The following is a 13,147-nucleotide window of genomic DNA, read 5'->3' as shown; positions in this document are numbered from 1 at the left end:
CTTGGATTTCCAAGCCCTTAAAACTGTGAGTAACAAATTTCTACTGTTTATAAAATACCCGGTCTAGGTAAGAGGTTCCTTATCTTCCTCTGCTGAGTGGGCCAGGTATGGGTGGCAGGATGTCAGCCTCGCAGCCCTTCCTCTGCTGGCTCCACCAGCCTCTCCCTCTTAAAGTCCAGGAACTGGACCCTCTGCCTCCACTTCATTTCCCAGATATAGCCCTTTCCTTTGTGGAGGCCCCATGTCCTGCCTACGTTTTTGTAAAAGTCACTATGGAACTTTGTTCCAAGTATGTAGTTGGAGTATGTCATCCATTCCTGCCTGGATCCGCAATTGGATTGGAGAGTTGAGGAGGAGAAATTTGGTCTGCCTATTCCAGCCCCTTCTCTTTACTTTCTTCCTGGGAGTTGACCTTTCTACTTTTCAGTGCAGTGAGGTGGTCCCATCTGTCTCCTGCCCCAGCCCCCAGGCCTGCCTTCCCCAGGGGCTGGAGCATCCTCTGGGTATTTGAGACATCCATCAATATCAGTATTCATCAGGGGTAAACACGGTCTCCATTTGCTAAGTCATTTGTCTTGTTTCTCAGCCTGCAAGGACTTGGTTAGGAAAGGGGCGTTCCTGGGCCGGGTCTGCGAGTCTGGGTAAGGGAAGGGTGTGGCATGCGGAATGGAGGTTCAGGGTGGCTGCGCTTCTTTCCCTCTGGCATCCTGCGCGTTGCAGAGAGGCTGCTACGCTGCGGGCTGAAGCCTGCGCCCGGGCCGTCAGAGCTGCTGAGTCAGCCACTGGCTGCCGGGGGAGGAAGGCACCCCGGAGCCATCCACCGCAGTTGGGGACTCTGGAGGCCGGGCAGGGCCTGTGGAGCGGGGCCCAGGAGCCCGCGAGCAAGGGATTCTAGCGTCTCAGGGAAGAAGAAGCAGGTGGCTGTGCTCAGGGGGTCCCCTCCTGCTCTGCTGTCTGTGGGACGCCCGGGGACCCTTCACTTTAGTCGGCTCCTGTGTGCTACCTGTGCTTGAAAATGCTCATTAATTTTAATATTAACTAAGCGAAGTTAATTCGGAAGGTGAATCCACTGCAAATAAATCCTTTGATGCATTTACAAAGGAATGGATTATCTATTGTTCCAGATTGTTCTGCTCTGCTCTCTTTCCATTAGCACAGCTCCTGGCGAGCCAAGTGTGAACTATAATTGTTGCTCCATAATGGAATAATGTGTGGTGACGGCCAGAGGAGTGGCACAGACAATAGGCACAAATAATTTTCAAGGAGGAAGAGGTCACGTTAGGCCAGGTAGACAGCAACGGTTTCACAGAGCTGGGAATTGAAGTAGCTTTCCGCATAGGGTGATAGTCTACAGCATAGAGTGCTTCATATCATTTAGTTGGATGGTTTTCCCATCTTTTAATCAATCAGTTCTTAATTGTTGAACGTCTAGGTTCATTTCAAAAAGTTTTGTTACTACACATAAAACAGTCCTGATCATGCTTAAACACACATTTTTAATATATTTATTAAAAACATTTTTTGGGGGGCGCTGGGAATGTAGCTCAAGTGGTAGCACGCTCGCCTGGCATGCGCCGGGGCGCTGGGTTCCATCTTCAGCACCACATAAAAATAAAATAAAGATGTTGTGTCCACCGAAAACTAAAAAAAATAAATATTAAAAAAAATTCTCTCTCTAAAAAAAAAATTTTATTTTATTTTATTTTTTTTGGTACAAGGATTTAACCAGGGGCACTTAGCCACTGAGCCACATCCCCAGCTCTTTTTTGTATTTTATTTAGAGACAGGGTCTCACTGAATTACTAAACCTTGCTTTTGTTGAGGCTGGCTTTGAATTCATGATCTTTCTGCTTCAGCCTCCTAAGCTACTGGGATTAGAGGTATATGGCACCACACCCAGTTGCCTTGTTCTTTTGTACATCCCCTATAGATGGAACAGAAACTGGCACATAATAGGTGCTCAATAAATGCATGTTAAATGAATGAATTAAAGAAAACTCAATTTATAGTCCTGAAAATGGTCTTTTGGTGGGTAGAAATTGCAAGAGTTTATTAATAGATAACAAATAGTACTTTTTGAGTTCTTTAGGCATTCACTGAAATACACATTATAAAGTCCATTGTTTGGGGCCCTGGGTTCGACCCTCAGCACCACATGAAAATCAATAAATAAAATAAAGGTATTGTGTCCAACTACAACTAAAAAATAAAATATCAAAGTAAATAAAGTCCATTGTTCAACTTGTGAATGGGTATAATTGATATTAGAATCAAAGAAAGGGAAAGTTATTCATAAGAGGGTTGTATGTACCCAGATAAAACCTGGTTTTTTTTTTTTTACTCTAAGTATGTCATGTATATCTTTTCACATCATTTATGCATCTTCTAGTTTTTCTATTTTTTCTCCCTCTCTCTCTCTCTCACTTTTTTTTTTTTTTTTTGCAGTGCTTGGAATTGAACCTAGCAATATTCTACCACTGACCTATATCCTTAGCCCTTTTTAGTTTTTTGTTTGTATGTTTTTCAGTTTTTGTTTTTGTACCAGGGATTGAACCCAGAGGCACTTAACCACTGAGCCACATCTCCAGCCATTTTTTTTATACTTTACTTAGAGATAGGGTCTCACTAAATCAACCAAATTGGCCCCAAGCTTGCAATCCTCCTGCCTCAGCCTCCCCAGTCACTAGGATTACAGGCCTGTACTCATGCCTGGCTTTCTTCCTAGTTTTTCTGAGACTGCTCAGTCAAATCATTATTTAGCCAGTTCTCTTTTGACAAGCATTTGCCATGTTTCCAGTTTCTCAACATTGTAAACAATGCTGTACTGCATTTCCTTTTGCATATTTCCTGCATGTGTTTACTGGTTTTTGTCCTTTTTCTGAGACAATAAAAAAATCATACAAACATAAACCTTTAGCTTGGTGTTAGAACTGCAGACTTAGATCTGAGAGCTCTATAGCCCAGGGTCGATGGGAGACGTCACACACGCCCCAATCATTAGTCATAGGACTCGATGAAATATGAAGAAGGAAATTGAGCAAAACTTAGAGTCATGGATCATAAGCAGCGTTTGCACACAGAGGGCAGGACGGGGTAAGAAATTATTCATTCATTCAACAAATATTTATTGAATTGGTATTTTCTAAGAGTCAGGAACAGTAATGCAACATGAGTGAAGTCGACATCTCCCTGTCCTTCCTGTGGTTCCTCGCAGGCTAATGGAACAGGATTGCAGAAAATAAGAAATTAAATCTGACAACCATAACAAGGTGGTTCACACAAGGTGATGTTGAATTACAAAGAGGAGCTACCAAAACTCTAGACTTTAAGAATGTTCTAGAAGTTAACACTGAGGCAGAGACTGGAGTCCGGAGTTAGCAGATGAGAACAGCTTCTGGGAGCAAGGAGGTGGTGCAGGCTGGGGAATAGCACTTTTGAAGGTTCAGAGCCACCAGGAAAGGGGCACATTAAGGCCACTGAAAGAAAAAAAAAGCTGTGTGACATGAGAGTTGGGAATGAGGAAGGTGGTGGGGAGAGGTGAGATTGGGGAATAAGAAGGGGCCGTCTAGACTGTGCTAATGGGTTTGCCTTTTATTTTAAAGACAGTTAAAGAATTTTAAGCGGAGAGGTCATGTGATGAGAATTACCTTAGAAAATTACTCTGAGTGCAATGTGGACACTGTACTGAAGGTGAGGTGTGGATGTGGACAGGAATAAAGGGACACCTGTTAAGAATGAAATGAGAGGGACTTTTAGCCCAAATTGAAATGCTGGAGAGCACAGAGGGCATGGGGGACCATAAAAGGCAGGGGGGACTGCAGAGGGCAGGGGGACTGCAGAGGTATTCTGGAGGATCAGAAGTGTAATCAACAGAACTTGGTTACAGATTAGATTTAGGGGAGAATAAAAGTGAAGAATCAAAGATGATGATGGGGGGGGGGCTGGGATTGTGGTTCAGCCATAGAGGATTCGTCTAGCATGTGTGGGGCCCTGGGTTCGATCCTCAGCACCACATAAAAATAAATGAATGGAATAAAGGTATTGTGTCCACCTACAACTAAAAAAATAAATATTAAAAAAAAGATGATGATCAGGGATGAAGAAGCTTCTGGTTTGGGTAACAGGAAGCGGGACTAAGAGGACAGGGATGAAAATTTTATTTGGGCAAATGAAGTTTGACGTGTTTGTGGAATAGTCCATTCGAGATGTCAAGACAAGAGAGAGGGGGAGAGCTGGGCTGGATACAAAGATAGATGTCATTGGTGTCACCATTGGCAAATATGAAGTCCACAATCGCCAGGACTTTGACTCTCTTCCGCCTTATGGTACCCTTAGGGTGTAGAACATTGCTTGACTCATGATGGGTGGTGCTCAATAGATATGTGGACTAAAGGAGTTGGTGAGATCAGCTGAGGCAAGGGAGAAAAGGAGGACCAGGAGAGAAGGCAGAGGGAGGGGGGGAGTGGCACTGACTTGTCCTGGGCACAGACAGGGAAAAGCCAGGCGAGGAGAGGCAGGGAGTGGTGAATAGTGTCAATACTATCTAGAATAAGTCAGAGGTGACAAAAGGGTCCAAGGGATTTTGGCAATCAGGAAGGCATTGGTAACCTTGGTAAGGTTGTTTACTGGTAAGTTGGGGGAAAAGTTACAGTTCAGAGGAGTGACCAGGAAAGATATAGGGGAGAGGACAGGCTCCTAACCCTTTCAGGAAACTTAACTATGGTACTGGGGTGTAGCTCAGTGGTTGAGCATTTGTCTCCATTACCCAAGGCCTTGGGTTCAAATCTCAACACTGGAAAAAAAAATGCACACAAGCAGGAAGTTTGACTGTGAAATAGATATAAAAGGATATGAAAATAAGACTTTTATAAAAAGAGATGGAGACAATAATATTTTCATGATTTTAAGGAACACCAGCAGCAGGGGTAAATGATTTAAGGGCAAGGGAGGGTAAATGTTAGAGAGAGGTCTCAGGAAGGTGGAAAGGCACAGGATTCCCTCCTTGATGGAGGAACTGGCTCAGTTCAGGAAAGAGACAAGCGCTCATTTCAATCAGAAAAATAAAATGCAGATGACAGTGAATTTTCAATTTGCAGGTGGGAAGTTGCGGGTGTTTCTGTCTGGTGGCTTCTAGTCCCTCTGTGAGGTCACCAGCAATGATGGGGAAAGGCTACAAAGGCAGGGGTGTTAGCACTAGAAGAAAGTTCAGAAGAGAAGGGCCCGTCTTGAGACAGGGGAGCCACTTGGGTCAGTGCCACAGAGAAGAGAACAGGAGGGCAGAGGAGGCACAAGGTCTGGTCAACTGTGGGTTATCCATGGCATCTGAAGTCTCTCGGAAAGTGATGGAGGATAGACCTTGTACTACAAAGATGCGTGGAATGAGCAGATGTGTGGGAAGTGAAGGCAGCCATTGTAAATAACTGGAGAGAATTCTGGAAGGAGAAAGCAGGGTGGAATGGTGCTAAAGGATGATTTGAACTTAATTCAAGATTAAAAAAAAAAAAAAAAAAGTGCAGCCAGGGTTGAAGACCCAGCAGGAGCCACCAGAGAGCCACATGGAGAATAATGGAACAGAGAAACCAGAGAGGCATAAAACTCAAAGTTAAGTGAAGGTAGCCCTGAAAATGTGGCAGGATCCTTCGCTTTTGTGTCAGGAAAGGATTTGGCGGGACTGGTACCCACAGACATAGGCTAAGGAGGACCGTTAATTTCTAGACAGATTATCCATGGGAAGGCAGGGGACACATGTTTTCCCTCTTTCCAAAACTTTTACTTCTCAGGCTACTAGGCATTTGATGCCCAGGCCACCCCTGGCAATCTGACCCATTGGTTGAATCAAAGCCAAGGACTAAGGATTTGGCAGTCTCCACCCTGGCTGGCCCTAACAGGCTGAGGGACTATTGTTGTTCCTGCCTCACTGTTTCTTTGTGGGAAAGAAGAATCACAGAAACTTGGGTCTGGAAGGGACCTCAGAAAACACGTGGTTCAAATCCCAGAGAATACCTGGAAGAAGTTCAGTCACCCTCACAGAGAATCTCCCACATGCTTACCTTCTCTCCCTGGCTATTTCTTTGTCACTTCCTTGTCAAACACTGTAGCATCTCTGTTGTCTATGGAAAGAAGTCCCAAGTCTGTAACTTTTGGCCTCACTGGATTCTGTAAGCTCCAGGCCCTACTTCTCCCCTAGAACTTTTCATCTGAGCTGATGTTTTCCCCTCAAATTGCAGCACCTAACCTGCTCAGTGAAAATCCTACCAACCTCAATGAAATCCCAATCAAAATCCTAGAAAAAAGTTTTTTTTTTTTCTTTTTGGTGGGAAAAGGGTAGAGGAAATAGAAATTGACAAATGGATCCTAAGATATATGTATAGGAAAGCAAAGAATCTAGAATAGGTAAAATGATATAGTAAAATAATAATAATTTCCTGATAAAAATTGAATATATATAAAGTCCAGAAATAGATTCACATTTATAGAGTCAACTAATTTTGGACAATGTTACCAATGAAGTTCAATAGGATAAGGATAAGCTTTTCAACAAATGGTGCTGAAATAACTGAATTTCCATATTTAAAAAATGAACATTGACTCTTTTATACTATAAAGATTCTAGAAGAAAAGATAAGAGAATAGCTTCATAATCATGGAGTAGGTAAAGATTTTTCCCCTAGGTTGCATAAAACAATAGCCATAAAAGAAAAAAAATCAATTAGATTTCATCAAAATGAAAATCTTCCGCACCATTAAGAAAATGAATAGGCAATCCATGATCTCGGAGAAAATATTTGCAAAACAAAGATGCTATCAATAAAATAGAAAGCAATCATACAACTAAATAATGAGAAAAGTAGCACATTAAAAGAAATGGGCAGACATTTCACCAGAGCCTGCTAAACATGAAAAGTGCTCAGTCTCACTAATCAGTAGGGGAATGCAAATTAAAACAATTATATACTCACTAGAATAGCTAAAATTTAAACAACTAATGACAACAAATGTTGATGAAGATATGGAGCAACTGGAAGGCTCACACACCATTTTGGAAGCCAGTCTGGCAGTTTCTTATAGTTGGGCATGCGCATGTTCTGTGATCCAGCAATTAAATGTCTAGAAATTCACACAAGAGAGAGAAAAACATGTCTTCAAATTCTTCTGATTTTGCCACTTAACTAGTTGAGTGTCTGTGTTACTCAGAGTTCTCCAGAGAAACAGAACCAATGGGACCTATATCTATAGGGAGGGAGGGAGGTAGATGATAGATGGACAGACATGAGGAATTGGTTCACATGATTAAGGAAACAGAGAAGCCCCAAGATCTACTGTTGGCAAGCTGAGACCCAGGAGAGCTGAGGTATAGTTCCAGTCTGGGTCTCAAAATGGGGGAAAACTGATGCGTCATCTAAAAGTTAGGCTGAGAGAGCAAATTCTCCCTGACTTAGCCCTTTGTTCAGGCCTTCAGTGGGTTGGTTGAGGTCTACCCACATTGGAGAGGGTCTGTCAGTTCAAATGCTAAATCTCATTTAGAAACACTTTCAAGGATACCCAGAACAATGTTTAACCAAGTATTTAGGTACCATAGTCCAGCCAAATTGTCACATAAATTGTCCATCACAAGTCCACCCTTTGTCAACTTAGCACAACAGGTGTTTCCCTAAACCATTCTTAATCTGCAAATAAAGATAGTAACAAGGTCATAATTCTGACTACCATGATTTACCTATCCTGCATACACCCCAAAGAAACACTAACCTCTTCCCCAGAAAAGGAACTACAGTCCTTGAGGGATATTTACTTTCTCCTTGATGTCTTGTATCTTTAATACGATGATGTAAAATTAACAATGATGTAAAATTAACAATGTATAAATACCATGATATAAAGTCAACACATCTAATGTTATGAGGAAATAAGAGATGGCAGAAAACAAATATATCTGCTTAGCACATAGATAGATTAATTTCTGTACCACCCCCTAATCTATTATTAACTGTCATCTGACTTATGGAACACCTAAAAATCTTAAATTGACTAAAAATATATATAATTTATGGTAACTTTGAAATAAATATTCATGGTTTTAGAGTTCTAGTCTTTTGAAAAAAGAATATATGAATGATTGATGATAATATTTATTAATATTATTAATGAAATCATTAATGGTATAATGATAATAAATTATGTAATAAGCTCTAGATTATGATGTCCAATTTATTTTAATGCACCTTAGTCAATTCCATTGAAATATTTGCAGAGGTGAAAACCTGGGTCAAAATGGGTTAATAACAAAGTAAGGAGGACAATTATGGCCCTCGTATCTGTAACTGGTCACATGGCTGTCCCTTCTCCCACTGCCCATTCTGTATTCCCTTTGCCTTCAGCAAGTGCCTCAGCTGTTCTTTACCTGGAGCATTGACTCAACCTTCATTTCTGAAGAGTCTGAGTCATTCATATTCTGGCTGCCTTGGGTTGTTGTAGTTTTCCATTGACCTTGATCACACGGCATTACCCAAAGCAATCTTCTGCATTCCATTCAACTCTTCCTTACCTCCTCTGTGGAGTAGTAATCCAGTTTCCCCTTGGTAGTCAGGATCAATCGCCCCAGCCAGCACCACACACACCCTCCTTTTTTGATACTGGGGATTTAACCCAGGGGCACTTACCACTGAGCTATATCTCCAGTCCTTTTATTTATTTATTTTAAAATTCTGAGACAGGGTCTCATTAAGTTGCTTAGGATTTCACTGTTGCTGAAGCTGGCCTTGAACTTGAAATCTTCCTCTCTCAGCCTCCTGACACCATTTCCCTTTTTGTATATTGATTCAGAGTATAAATAGGCCAGGTGGAAGTCTTGACTTGCAGTTCAATGGAATCATTGTTATATATAGATATAGATATATATATAGATATATGGATAGATATAAATATATTTATTTATTTGTTCTACTTAGTTATACATGACAGTAGAATGCATTTTGACACATCATACATAAATGGAGTATGACTTCTCATTCGTCTGGTTTTACATGATGTAGAGTTCCATAGGTCATGTAATCATATCTGCACATAGGGTAATAATATCCAAGTCATTCTACTTACATTCCTACCCCCATGCCCCCTCCCCTCCCTTTACTCCCCTCTGCATTGTTATGTCTTCTGATGGAAGTGGCTCCCACTGGAACTGAGACCTCTAGGCCAGTAGGGAAAAATGTGTATGAGAATAGGAAATAAAAATTAGGTCAGGGGTCACTAGGGCTATTAGTGTGTGGTACCACTCATATTTCTACTTCTTGATTTTTGGACTTATAAATCTCAGCTAGGGGAGATATAGTACTGTATACTGGAGCATGTACAGCTTTTTGGAGAGCTGTGTTTCAGATCTACAATGTATTGCCACCTGGCTGGTCCTGTAACTGACTTTTCAAAAGGCCATTCTAGTTGGGTGTGATAGGGTACACCTGTAAGCCTAGTGACTTGGGAAGCTGAAGCAGGAGAATCACAAGTTGAGGCCAGCCTTGGAAACTTAGCAAGACCCTGTCTCCAAATAAAAAATTAAAAGGGCCGGAGATGTAGCTCAGCGATAACGCTCCCCTGGATTTAATCTCTAGTACTGCACCACCACCACCACCGACAAAAGCCATTCCACTCTTCTGTAAAACCATTGGCTTCAGGATGGTGGGTATGTAAGTCAGCTATCCATTACTGCAACAAAATAGTCAAGGAAACGTATAGTTTATTAATTAATAAATTAATTAAAGAGAGAGAGAGAGAGAGGAGAGAAAGAGAGAAATTTTTTTTGCCGCAGTCTGGCTGGGCACAAATGCCGCAGTCTGGCTGGGCACACAATCACGAGCCACCACACAGCTTGTAGATTCAAACAGCAACTCTTTATTCCCGAACTCACACCAGCCGTCTACAATCACGTTCTGGGGAAATCCACGTTCTCTGCCCAAATCCACTCCCACTGGGCTTCTGTCTCCCAAAAAATACTGTCTGAATCCCGTGAGAACTCAAGGGGAACTCAGGCGGCAGGATTCGCCCTATTCCCAGCAGGAATAATCTTAAACCTGGAACGCCCTAAACCCGATTATCCTAAACCGGGAACACCCTAATCCCGGATCCGCCCTGGTCCTTGAGCAAGGTCACCTAACTGCAATGTCACTGCAAAATGTCCTATTTCCACGAGTCCTTCCACTAAGCAACATGGGGTACGCTGGCAAGGAAATTGTCATACCTACTTGGCTAATGGCTCCCAGCATTTTTTAATATTTATTTTTTTAGTTTTCGGCAGACACAACATCTTTTGTTTTTGTATGTGGTGTTGAGGATCGAACCCGGGCCGCACACATGCCAGACGAGCACGCTACCGCTTGAGCCACATCCCCAGCCCCTATAGTTTATTTTGGTTCACACTTTTGGCCCCCATTTCTTTGGGCCTGTGGCAAGGCAGCACCTCATGATGGGGAATGGATGGCAGAGCAAACTCTTCATGGTCAAGATGTGAAAAAGAAAACAGGAACCCACATTATCCTTCAAGGGCACCCCCCCCCCCAAAGTCCTAAAATATTCCACTAGGCCTACCCCTTAAAATTTCTACCACCTTCCAGTAGCACTGCTCTGGGGATCAAGCTTTTAATGCACGTGCCTTTGCGGGGCATTCTAGATCCAAAAGGTATCAATGGGGAACATGGGAAGATCCGTGAATTCCATGAGCATGGGTGCTTTGTCACATTTCTTTTGCTGTAAAATGAGGTCCTTGATTAAAAGCAATGCCATGGTGCTGGGGTTGTGGCTCAATGACAGAGCACTTGCCTAGCATGTCTGAAGCACTGGGTCTGATCCTCAGCACCACATACAAATAAATAAAATAAAGTAAAGGTATTGTGTCCATCTGCAACTAAAAAATAAAAATATTAAAAAAAAAAAAAAAGAAAAGCAATGCCATGTAGAGTACCCTGACCGTGGGCAATGCATTCTCTGAAGTCCCTGGGTGGTGTTTTGGGGAAAACTCACTGTGTTCAGGAAAGCTAAATCCATATCCCAAATAAGTGTTTATTCCAGGCAGAACTGCTCCATGATGGAAGGAGGCCAATGTAATCAACTTGCTACCAGGTAGCTGGCTGATCTCCCTTAGCAATGGTGCCAGATAGGGGGCTGTGTTGGTCTGTACCGCTGGCAGATGGAGAGCTCAGCAGTGGCCATAGCTAGGCTGGCCCTGGCGAATGGAAGCATATCCTGCTGAGCCTGTGCATCATCTCCAGCCTTGCTGCTATGGCCACTTCGTTCATCCGGTTGGTGATGGCTGGGAAAAGAGGCTGACTGGTATCCTCAGAACCAGTCAGTCATCCTAACCACTTACCTATTAAAATCCTCCTGTGGGGCTGGGGTTGTGGCTCAGTGGTAGAGTGCTTGCCTAGCATGCATGAGGCACTGGGTTCGATCCTCAGCACCACATAAAAATAAAATAAAGATACTGTGTCCCCCTAAAACTAAAAAATAAATATTAAAAAAAATCCTCCTGTGCTAAGGTCACCTGTTAGTGAGCATTCACATGGGACATATCTTTAAATCTTTGCCCACTCAGAGAGGCCTATCCACAGACCTTTTCCCCAAAGTTTCCTAGTCACCAATTTTCTAATCACATTCCTTCCGAGTTCCTGACCACCCAGCCAAGCCCTTGGCTATAGATCATAAATCGACACAAACAAGTGAACAACCAGGTACACTTCTGGAAGTTCTGTCACTGGCCCTCTATCAGTGCCCTCAGGGATGGCCCAGAAAGGGGCTGTAGTGCTGTAGCTGTCCACTTTCAGATGGTGCCTACGTAAACCAAGTCTTAATCTTCTTGTCAGCTGATCATAGGGACCTCCCCATGAGTCCATAGTTGCAAGCTGGAACACAGAAGGGAGTGTAGTAGGAGTCATGGCTATTGTCATTTGGGCCACTTCTTCATATAATTTACTTTTGCCTTTGGGACCTGTTCAGGCCAATCACACATGTGTCACTTCTATTTGATGATGACATAGTGCACACCCTACTTATAGCTCAATGGGTCAGAAAATACCTTGTTAATGATGGGCAGTTCAGGATCTGTAGTAATTTGGTGGCTCATGGTCAAGCCTGCAATTTCTACCAAGGCCCAGTTGTAGGCTACTGAGTCATTACTGCCATTTGCAGATGATGGTAGAGCCTTGCTCCAGAATCCTAAAGGTTCCCACTGTGTTCCGGCCATGGGGCCTGCCAGAGGCTCCAAACAGTATCCTGTCCGCTGCCACACTTCAAGCAGTTGTGGTTCTGCTGGGTCACAATTGGCAGAGCAGCTTGCTGCCTGCCAGCTGCTGCTCCGACCTGTTGCAGAGCCTTCTCTTGACCCGGGTTCCCCTGAAAACTAGCAACTTTTCAGGTCACTCAGGAAATGCTGCAAAGTTACACACCCAAATGAGGAACATGTTGCCTCCAAAGTTTCAAAAGGCCCACCAGGCATTGCGCCTCTTTTTCGATCACAGGAGGGGCCAGATGCAATAACTTATCGTTCATCTTAGAGGAGATATATTGACATGCCTTGTACCACAGTACCCTTAGAAATTTCACTGAATGAAACCACATCTATAATGAAACTACATCAGTAACGAAACTACATCTGGTACAGCAGCTGCAATTGGAATCGCCACCTGCTTAAGCTATGATAATCTACCGGCATTCCCCGAGATCCATCTGTCTTCTACACAAGCCAAACAGGTGCGTGGACTAGGGCTGTGATGGGAATGACCACCCTGTTTACCTTTTATTTTTTCCCCTATGTACTAGGAGTTGAACTCAGGGGCACTTTACCACTGAGCCATATCTCTAGTCTTTTTTAAAAAATTTAAAAATTTTTTACAGGGTCTCACTAAGTTGCTGAGGTTGGCTTTGAACTTGTGATCCTCCTGCCTCAGCTTCCCTAGGGTTACAGGCATGTGCCACAATAACCCTGAACTTTCTAGCTTTTGGAACCATTAGCTGAGTAAATCTCTTTTCCTTATAAATTACCCAGTCTGTGATATTCAGTTACATAACTGAAAATGAACGAAGACAATATCCCTCGCTCCACAGCTTACGGAACCAATGTGGGGATTCTGCCAGCTGCTGAGTGTCTGTCTTCCAATTCTGT

The 13,147-nt window shown here is 42.9% G+C and overlaps 1 pseudogene; it reads right to left on the bottom strand.

Annotated features, from left to right (window-relative positions):
• Positions 1 to 11,678: 11,678 nt before the first annotated feature.
• LOC139704614 (uncharacterized) lies at positions 11,679 to 12,603 on the bottom strand (annotated as a pseudogene).
• Positions 12,604 to 13,147: the final 544 nt, after the last annotated feature.

This window comes from Marmota flaviventris, chromosome 2 (assembly GCF_047511675.1).
Source record: "Marmota flaviventris isolate mMarFla1 chromosome 2, mMarFla1.hap1, whole genome shotgun sequence".
NCBI lineage: Eukaryota > Metazoa > Chordata > Mammalia > Rodentia > Sciuridae > Marmota > Marmota flaviventris.
The sequence above is the reverse complement of the archived record's forward strand: the minus strand, read 5'-3'. Positions and strand labels throughout refer to the sequence as shown.